This window comes from Urocitellus parryii, unplaced genomic scaffold, assembly GCF_045843805.1.
Source record: "Urocitellus parryii isolate mUroPar1 unplaced genomic scaffold, mUroPar1.hap1 Scaffold_70, whole genome shotgun sequence".
Taxonomy (NCBI): domain Eukaryota; kingdom Metazoa; phylum Chordata; class Mammalia; order Rodentia; family Sciuridae; genus Urocitellus; species Urocitellus parryii.
In genome coordinates this window covers 843,560-854,055 of record NW_027554136.1, presented here as the reverse complement: position 1 = coordinate 854,055, position 10,496 = coordinate 843,560, and the positions used below count along the sequence as shown (strand labels likewise).

The following is a 10,496-nucleotide window of genomic DNA, read 5'->3' as shown; positions in this document are numbered from 1 at the left end:
GGGCATCTTCTACCTGAGAGTCACTTTAGCAGTGAAGAGCAAGCATCCCTGTGGCTATGGGGTGCCCTGGCTTCTTTGGGAGCTTCCCAGGACTTGGTCAATGGAGAACACGCAGGGTGGGCCACACAGGTGGCAGAAGGTAATCTGGGGATTGAGGTGTCCTAAGTGGACAGGAGGCCAAGTAACTGCTAGGTGGAAAGCCTGGGAATAAGGCTTCCCCAAGAGGAAGTGAGTCTTTGCTGGGCAAGATCCACCAGCTGGAAGACCTGGAATGCCCATCCTAAGACAAGAGCAAGGTACAACCTCAAGGTGCCCAACTCACAGTGCTTGGACTCAGTGCAGCACCTGTCCTCTGCACTAGAAAGCATTTGCATTTATGGTGTTTTGTTCTTTTTGTTATTTTTTACTTGTAGATGGAAAAATACCTTTATTTTAATTTATTTTTATGTGGTGCTGAAGATTAAAACCAGCGCTTCACACGTGCGAGGCAAGCACTCTACTACTGAGCTTACAACCCCAGCCCTGGCTGTTTGGTTCTTTATTATAGTTTTTTTATACATGTATGACAGTGGAATATATTATAATTCTTATTACACAAATAAAACACAATTTTTCCTATCTCTTGTTTTATACAAAGTATATTTTCACAAATTTGTGTCTTTGTACATCTACTTTGGATAATAATGTCCATCACATTTCCCCATCATCTTGAAACATTTCCTGTCTGTCTAAATAACTAGTGTAAACAAAATGTAAATGTGTTGTTCTTTCCCACGAGGTGTAGTTCAGGTGTAGGCCCCATCTAGGACAACCAAGGGTAGCTGTCCTCAGACAGGTTTGTCAGCCTGTGGCAGCTCAGAGGTGGCCACTATTGTCGGTTGTCTTTGGTCAGGTTGTGTGCCAGCCAGTTCAGTTTGGTCTTCCAGCTCTCCCTCAGGGCTTCATTGAACTTCACCCTGAAGTGCTTCAGCCCCTCCTCCTCTGTCTTCCCCAGCGCCAGGGTGTCCTGGGACAGAATCATCACAACTGCATCAACATTCAGGGATCCTGACCCTGCTGCATCTCAAACCCTTCTGCCTCCCTGTACTCCTGCCACCTCGGGTTGTTGAAATTCCTTCCTAAAAGAACTGCAAGCAGAGGGTCAGGTGGCCTCACCTTAGCTGAGAGAAGGGCAGGAGAAGCTTTAGGGAATACACCCCCTCCCACTCTGCCTCTCACTAACTGAAAAGACAGGAATGCGAAGTGTCTTGCAAACCTACAAGAGACTTTATCTCATGCATGAAAGACACTGAGGACACATGGTATGACCAAACAAGATCACAGTTCACCTGCAACTGGGCCAGAATAGGCCCAGGGAGTGCAATATTCTGGCCACTTCCCACCATACTGCACTGCTGGGCCTGGGATGGCATGAGGGCCGCCATCTGAGAGGTGAATCTCCTAGGTCCCTGAGCTGTTCGGGCAAGATGCACTCTGACCAGGATGAGCTCTGCCAAGCTCATTTTTTATACTATACATAGGGAAGGCAGGCTCCTCCACAGCTGTAGACATTCAGGCAGGCCTTGTGAACTTTGTGGTAGACCCTGGCCTCCAGTCTGGTGTGGTCCTGTGCTGGCATACCTTCAAATAGTGGATGTCTTTGGAGGAGCTTAGCTCAGGCAGGCCTGCTGCCTGCATCAGAGCAAAGAGTTGGAGGAAGAGGAGCCCATGGTGCCGCAGAATGCTGTACGCCTGTTCACAGTAGCCTCGAAACCTGCAGAGGTGGAGGAAATAGATAAATCCCTGGGTCCTCCCTGCCATCCGCAGCCCCAAACAAGCAGGGGTTCTGCATCCAGCCAGCACCTGCCCCTGAGTGTCTGCCCCTGGCCTGGACCTGCTCCTACACCTCCCATGGACCTCCTGTTTGCACTGCCCAACAGGGTACTCTTGGATTGGGGTGCACCTGCAGAGAAGGCCGCACCCCCAGGGTGGAGGCAGGAGTTAGCCTGAGGGCTATGTCCCCATCCCTGCCCCTGGCTGGACACTGTCCCCTCACTGGGGCCCTGGGCACCCTCACCTTTCAAATTTCTCATTATTACTAGTATTGCCCTGCTGAATCACGTGGACAAAGTCATGGGTGAGGATGAATGGGACTCGCTGACGGTTGATTCCAAACTTGGTCTTGAAATTCCCCAGAATGTGGCCAAAGTCAATGTGAAATAGCTGAGGGGAGGGAAGGGCAGGGAGAATAGGCTTCACAAAGAGAGGTTCCAGTTAGAGGAAGTCAGCAGGACTTGGGGCACTCTTCTGGGAGGTGTGGGTAGGTCAGAGAGGCCACTGGGCCAGGGATGTAAGACAAGCTCACTGGGCAGCTGAACACAGTGCCCCTTACCTGCCCATTCTCACGGATCATGATGTTGTCACTGTGCCGGTCACTGATGCCCAGCACATATGTAGCCACACAGTAGCCAGCACAAGAGAGGGTGAAATCCTCAATGACTCGATCCAGGGCTTCTCTGGGTGGGGAAGATTGAAAACCAGGGCTCCTTATATTTTCCCTCCTCTTGAATCTGGCCTTGTGTTAATCAACAAGGAGGGCATTATTCTGGAGCATAGGTCACCATGCCCAGCTTGAAATTGCCCCCTTCTTCCACACAATACCATTCAGAGAAGCCAAGGTCTATGTATTAGATGAAGAGAGGCTGCATAAAGAGGCACAACTGACAGCCAAGTCCCTAGGTGTGTGACTGGGCCCTTGGTAGAAGCTCTGGGCTCAGGCAATATCACAGATGCTAGCCATAGCACCAGCTATTTCAAACCACAGCAGAACCCACTCAAGCTACATATTTGTGACTAAACACAGTGGTGGTTTTAACGCCCAAAGAGTTGAGTAGCATAACACAGCCATGAAAAATGGACACCCAGGAACAGTCCTACCCCAAATCAGATGTGGGCCAGTGCTCAGCTGAGCCAAGCAGGCATGGAAACTGTCACAGGCCTTCCCTCACCTTTCACTCTATGGAGCCTCTCCCAGGAATAAGAAAGCCTACCCAGGGTTCTTGGACTTGAGCCAGTTGAGCAGGGCATCCTTGTTGAAGGCAGCCATGGCAGCCAGGTTGCTCTGGTTCAGCTGGATGTTGGCAATGGTGTCCGAGTGCTGCACCACCTCAATGAGGCCCATGCAGTCACCAGTGGGAAGGCAGCCATAGGGGGTCATCCTAGCACATGAGAAGAGGCACAGGCAGACACTATGGTTAAGGACATTCTCTGGGGCTACTGGAACCCCCTGGAAATTGAGGCACCCAACAAAACCACAGGGAACACTGCTCAAGTTCCTGAGGATGCCAGACGGGGTGTGGGGCTCTGGGGAAGGTGCCTCAGAGACACAGAACTGGCACCCAAGTTGCAGAGCACACCTTGGCTGGGCTCATGATTGCTCTGAAGAGAATGAGTCAGCGGGCTTGGAAGAAGGTGGCACTGCTCCCCAAGGGGTAGGAAGCCAGGAAATAGGAGCTGAGCACCAGGAATGGCCTTACCCAAACCCCTCCAGCTCCCCTACCCCTCTTGTAAGAACAGCCGCTCTCACATCCAACAGGGAGGTGTCAGTTTAGACCAGGAACTCCTCCAGGAGCAGGCTCTGAGGCCTGTTACAGACCCAAACAAACAGGTGATGGATAGAGGCCCCACCTTAGGTCCAGGCCCTCCTGCTTCCACAGGGCGTCCATGAGCTGGATCATCTGCAGAGTCAGCATGTCCTGGCGGAGGTCTGGAAGGGCAGGAGTTTCTAGTGGGTTATACACCCATGCAAGGCTCAGAGTAGCTCTGTCTTCTCAGGGAACCCCCTGGGGCCCTACCACAGAACAGTATGGGCCTAGGTGAGAAGGCCAAGGCCTCCGCATGTCCCCTGCCCAGCCTGGCTCACCATCCCCGTTCTTAAAGATGATGCCAACGCTGTCACCACTGCCTGCCTCCTCACTGCTGTACATGATCCACAGGGGTTTCATCTTGGAGTCCATAAGGTGCACCTTTCCACACTGCAGGTAGAGGGCCATGTTGGCCTGGGCGGTTGAGGGCTTAGGGCGGGGGAGGGGGCTTAGGGCCTGGCTCCAGGTGGGGCTAGGCCTGGGGCTCACCAGACGTCTGCCAGCATCGTGCTGGGGTCCAATGGGGACAGCAAGTGTGAAAGGGCTTCTAGATAAGTATCCTGGCGCATGTAGAAGTGCATCAGCTCCTTAGTTTGGGGCTTGGAGGTCTTCTGGGAGCTCACCTTCACAAAGTCGCTCAGGGCCTTCAGCTTGCTCAGTGCTTCTGCCTGGTGGGCAGAATGGAGTAGCAGCAGTGCACATGAGCCTGAGCCAGAACCAGGAGTATGACTGTGAAGGGGCCTGGAAGGGGAGCCTGCCTCAGGCACAGGCACTCTGAGCCTCACCTGCTTCATCAGCACCTTCATGTGGTGGGTGCTGCCCCTGAAGTAGGCCTCCATGATGAGGCCAAAACGCAAGGCCATGGACTGCACATGCATCTCAGAGCTGGAGGGAGAAGATGGGGCTGAGAATGGCCAGGAGTGGCACATAGCCCCTCCCCAGCCCAGTAAACATGAGGTCAGCAGACCAGGAGACCCTCATCCCCCATGGCTTTTCTAGGTTCCCAAGGAATCAGCAGGGGTGCATCCAGCTACTGAAGATGCCAGAATAGGAAGTGGCCAATCTTTCGGTTGGCCAGAGCCCGGTCCAACAAGAATTGGGTCAGTTCACAGTCCAGGTAGGACTTGTACTTGAGGACCTGCACCAGCTGCAGCAAGCACTGGAGAAGCTCGTCGTCTCTGTAGGGGAGGAAAGCTGGTTGAGTCTGGGGTTCTGAAACTCAGGACAGAGGTCTCCAGCTGGCAGGTGACTGGAAAGAGGGTGAGGCCAGCCTAAGCTCATCTCCACCCAACACCCACTTCCAGGTTGCCAGGGCAAGATGTCTTAGTGAGGAGCTGGCAGCCTGTGGGCCTCAGTGCCCAGCTGGGACTCACGTCAGTTTCTGCAAGGACCTGATGGCAAAGGAGCCCACGTGGCAGTCAGGGAAGCTGAAGTCCAGCAGCTCCAGGGCATTCAGGACAGGAAGCTTGGGCCAGGAGCACAGCAGGTAGAGCATCTGGAGGACGCTTTGCAGTCAGGTGGTGGGGGGCCCACTGCTATCTCTCTACTCCAGCTGTGCCCCTGGTGCCCCTCTCCACCCACCTGGGCCACATCCTCGTGCTTGTTTCACTTGGTCATGAGCAGCAGGTGGGCCAGAGCCTCTGGGAAGTGCTCCTGCACTTCATGCCGCATCTTCCACACCAGGTCCTTCTCATGCTCATACAGCTCTCCCGACCCCCGCTGCTCCAGGATTCCCTGCAGCTGCAGCTTCTAAGGGGCACAGGCAGACTGAGGCCTCCAGCCCAGCACCTGGCTCCATGCCCCACCAGCACCCCAGCTCACCTCCTCCTTGGTGGTAGGCCCATGCTTCCCGTGACGTCCCAGCTCTAGAATCTGCAACAAGTGTACCTGCTGTGAGCTCCCCAGGCCTGGGCCAGCACTGGCAGGGCTCTAGGCAGGGTGTCTGCACCTCAGCACTACTGCCAACCACTCTTGCTGGTGGGAGCCCTTCAGTAGCATCTCCAGGCTCAGCCTGCCTCAAGCCAGTAGTACTTCTCCCATTGGCTGTGACAGCAAAATGTCATCAGACATCACCAACATCCCCTGGTGGGCCACATAGCTACTGGAATGCCTCAAATCAGCATGATGACCCAGCCCCCAGCAATGGGCAAAGCTTGGGGTGGCCAGGGACCCCGTCTGAGGAGCTCCAGGAAAGCTCCTGGTTAGCGCTCAGCTTCCAAGAAGGACCTCACTGACCTTCTCCAGGGCAGGGTAGTACACAGGGTGAGGGGCCACCTCGGGCAGGTAGATGACCAGGGTGACAGCACTCTCTGTGTTGGGATTGCTATGCACGGTACCCATGGGGTTCAGCAGGTCTCCTTTCTCATCTGAAGGCAGGGAGAGATGTAGTTGTAGGGGAACCAGTTCTGGATACCTCACCCTCCAAGAGCCTCTCCCTGCTGGGCCTGGGTCCACCTGGGACAGAGGGCCACATGTAGAGGCAGAGCTCCCCAGTCTTGAGCTGGTCCTTGTAGTCAAACAACATGAGGTTGGCCCAGGCGATTGGGCAGTCCTGGAGAAGGATACTACAGATCAGAGTGAGCCTGTTCTTGTTCATATGAGAATGGAACCAGTCTCCAGGCCAACCAGGAGAGAAGATCCAGACTGCATGGAAGGTCTCCAAGTTAGACCCAGGAGGAGGGGAAGGATCCGCTACCGCTTTCCTATCAGAGTTTCAGTAATTAAGCCAGCAAGATCCCTTCCTGGCTGCCTGCATCTTCACACCCAGCATCCAGAGATACTTGAGTAAGCCCACCAGTCCCATAGGTGGCCCAGGTCAAGGGGCAAGTCACATCCTGGGTCTAGTGACTTGGGGCCCAGCCACATTCTTCCCAGGCAGCCACTCACTCATCATTTCTGTCCCCCTGAGAACACTGTCCTTCCACCAAGGTAGCTGCCTCCAGGACCCCTAAGGACCACAGGTCTGGGCTAGATATTTCATGTCAGGCAACTCATGAGCTGTTACTCAGGCAGCACAGGAGGCCAGACTAAGGAGCCAGACTAGGGCAGGCAGAGAGACTGGGGTCCGCAGGCTCTCCCAGGAACCTGTTCTCAGGGTGCCTGCCTGTGGGAGCAGGATGGCAAGAGGCCCCAGTAAGGGGTTTCACTGGGTGTCTGAGGCCTGGGCCTCTCCCAGTCAGCACAACCCACCACCTTCTTGGGATTTTTCTTGCTAGAGTGCGCCTTCTTGGCCTTCTCCGTCACGGCATAGAGTGCAAAGCAGAGCCGGGCCATGCGTGGCAGGTCATAGATGTGGATGTCAAACTCCAGATGCTGCTTCCACATGGGCTCTGAGCACACGCTCACCTCCAAGCTGGACATCGTCTTGCACAGCATCTCATTGCCATGGAAGAGCCCGGCCTGCACCACCAGCTGGGGAAGGGGTACAGGGCATGGATGAGGGAGTGAAGGCCCCACCCCATCTAAAGTTCCAATCCTCTCCGTGAAGGTCCCCATTTACACAGGGGTCCAAATCTACTTCTTGCATTGATGTTATATGAAAAGAAAACTCAAGTATATTCATCTTCTGGGGAAATTTTATACCCTTGCTAAAGATGGGACACTTGGCCAGCTGAGAACTGCCTTGTTCAGGTTGCTCTCTGCAGCAGTCTAGGTGGGTCAGGTGGGTGTGCAGAGCCCCCAGCTGGTCTTCTCTCTGCAGTGCAGATGGGGAGTTTGCGGTGACCCACATGACCAAAGTGCACCTCTTCTCCATGGGCACTGTGCACTGGGTACTGGGTGCCCCCCCCATTTACAAGAGCTCTTGCAGCATCGACGTCACCTTCTTCCCCTTCCATCAGCAGAATTGTAAGATGAAGTCTGGCTCCTGGACCTATGACAAGGCTAAAATCGACCTGGAACTGATGGAGCAGACAGTGGACCTGAAGGACTACTGGGAGAGTGGCGAGTGGGCCATCATCAATGCTATGGGACCTACAACAGCAAGAAGTATGACTGCTGCGCCGAGATCTACCCTGACGTCACCTATGCCTTTGTCATCCGCCGGCTGCCGTTCTTCTACACCATCAACCTCATCATCCCATGCCTGCTCATCTCCTGCATCACCGTGCTGGTCTTCTACCTGCCCTCCGACTGAGGCGAGAAGATCACGCTGTCCATCTCTGTGCTGCTCTCGCTGACCATCTTCCTGCTGCTCATCACTGAGATCATCCCATCCTTCTCGCTGGTCATCCCGCTCATCGGAGAGTACCTGCTCTTCACCATGATCTTGGTCACCCTCTCCATCGTCATCACCGTCTTCGTGCTCAACGTGCACCACCGCTCCTCCAGCACCCACAGCATGCCCCGCTGGGTGCTGGTGGCCCTGCTGGGACGTGTGCCCGGGTGGCTGCCGATGAACCAGCCTCCTTTGGAGCCACACGACTCCCCAGGCCTGAAACTCAGCCCATCTTGTTATTGGTTGGAGACCAACATGAATGCAGAGGAGAGAGAGGAGGCAGAGGAGGAGGAGGAAAAAGACAGATGGGTGTGTGCAGGCCTCCCAGCCCCCTCCATGGGTATCAACTATGGCCACAGACGCCTGCACCCACAGGCCTCAGGGCCCAGGGCCGAGGCTCCCTCTGGGGAGCCTGAGATCTTGCTGTCGCCTTGCTGTCGCCTTGCATACAGAAAACCCTGGAAGGTGTGAACTATATTTCTGACCACCTGCGGTCTGAGGATGCCGACTCTTCCTGAGTGACATCTGGGTGAGGGCCTCCCCTGGGTGACCCTACCAGCTTACCAGGGAACCCTCCCACATCAAGGTGGTAGCTAGACCAAGCTGGTCCCCTCCCTGAGGGCTGGCCTCACTCATTCATGGCTCCAAAGAGTCTGGAATCAATTGTGAGAGAACATTTAGCTGGCTCTTGGGACACTTGATGGCAGTAGGTCAAGAATGTCCCTGCTCATCCTAACTGGGAGACAGCGAGCAGAGAAGGGCATGCTTAGATGTGGACTCTGCAGTGCCATGCTTATGCCACTACCTACAGGAGTTGGCAGTGACGGAAGGTAGAGGGGGGCATTAGGAGAGCCTGGTGGCCTAGCCACCTCTGGCAGTGGCCTTCCTCTTTTATGCTAGATGGTCCCCTCTCCTCTTTGCTCATGAGGCCCTCTGTGAAGCTCATGAGTCAACCACAAACCCTGCAGATTCTTGGTTGTACGAGGCTGGGCCTCTCTGCAGCCTCTGCCTTATCTATGGCTCAGCATCAGCATTCTCTTATCAACTTAGGGAAGGGTGAAAGGCTGGAAAGGATCACTGGATAGCCTTGATGAGTGAATGAGAAAATTAATCGTTAATTTGGGAGCAGCTAGGCATCCATCCCTGGCCTGGGCTGGGAGTCCAAGCTGCACAAAGCCCACCCACCCCCTAACCTGCCCTGAGTCACACCTACCCCACCCACTACCTTCTCTGCACTGAAATCACTGCAGCCACTGGGAGTCCATCTCCTTAGATGGTTCCAGCACCTCTCTGTGTCCCTCTAGTCCCTTTGCCTGGAACCTGCTGAGCCCCGGCAGTGTGGACGGTAAGATAGGTGGGACACAGGAGAGGGTGGTATGGGGCTTGGGCCAGCTCTGTTTCTCCCTCCACCCCATCTCTGCACCTGTGCCAGTTTTAGCTTCCCCTTAGGTCTCAGGGGGCAGTTGTGGTTGTCCCTACAGGGTCTAAGCATGAGAGGAACACTTCTTGAGGACTGGCCTCTGTCACTGTGAGCCGATTTCTCCTGAAGGTGAGAGAAGACTGGAAGTGTGTTGCCATGGTCATCGACAGGATCTTCCTCCGGCTCTTTATCATTGTCCGCTTCCTGGGAACCCTGGGGCTCCTTCTGCCTCCGTTCCTGGCTGGAATGATCTGATGTCATGTCCCTTATGTTGGCTCCAAGGCAGTCCTGCCAGCCAGCAATGACCACCGTTAACTGCAGCTGCCTCTAGAGTGCCCTCTGGGGCCAGCGCCATCTGCCTGTGATGCTTCTGGGGAGAGCACCAGCTCTGAAGGTCTTCCTGGAGCACTCACTGTGATGCTACTGCACCTAGTACTGGGAATCTACTGGACAGAAAGCCCAGTTTAGGAAGCAGAGGAGCTAGAAAAGAAGGAGGATCCTGCCCTGCAGAGGGGTGGGACTAGCACAAGGAGAAACAATATGGCCTTGAGGGAGGGGCACATGGGGGAAGGGGAGGCTGCCTCAGGGGTGGAGGGTCTATGAGCAATGGTCTAGATTTAAGAATGAGCCCAAAGTTCCCAGGGGAACCCCCAGGCCAGAGTTGGGGAGGCTGGTAGTGCAGGTTGGGCTCTTTAAACCAGGCTGAGAAGTAGTTCAGTGTGAGTTTGCAGGTCTTGGAGGTGTGTGGTGTAGTAGCCGAGGAACAAGGGACTTTACAGAAGGAGCAGGGAGCAAGTGTGGGGGCGCCAGTGGAACGAGGCCTTTCCCTCCATCCAAAGCACCTTCAGCACCCCCTGGGCTTCCCTGAGGCATCATGCCTCCCTCTTCCTTGTAAAGAGGTAGCCAGAACTGAGAGCTGCTGCTGTGGGTGCCGTGTGCCCATGAACCTGCAGTGAACAAACCGGGAAGACCATCCCTAGCTGTTCTTCCACAGTGCCCTGATCCCTGTAGTCTGCGGTCAGCACACCTCTCTAGAGTTGGGGATCTCTGCTTCAAGCTCCTTCAGTTTTGAACTCCTCCCAGCCAGGGACCCTTTAGTTTCTCCTCTCCCTAGGACCTAGCACAGCACAGGGTGAGGGGCACCGGCACTCTATGTTGTGTGTGGTGGAGGGGAAACACTGAACATTTTGGGCTCCATGCCTGCTGGGTGATGCCAGTGCCCTTGGGGTGTCCCTCC

General features: G+C 54.9%; 2 pseudogenes; one reads left to right on the top strand and one right to left on the bottom strand.

Annotated features, from left to right (window-relative positions):
- Window positions 1-868: 868 nt before the first annotated feature.
- On the bottom strand, window positions 869-7,118 carry LOC144252941 (phosphatidylinositol 4,5-bisphosphate 3-kinase catalytic subunit delta isoform-like; annotated as a pseudogene).
- Window positions 7,119-7,327: 209 nt separating this feature from the next.
- LOC144252947 (neuronal acetylcholine receptor subunit alpha-2-like) lies at window positions 7,328-9,514 on the top strand (annotated as a pseudogene).
- The last annotated feature ends 982 nt before the right edge of the window (window positions 9,515-10,496 follow it).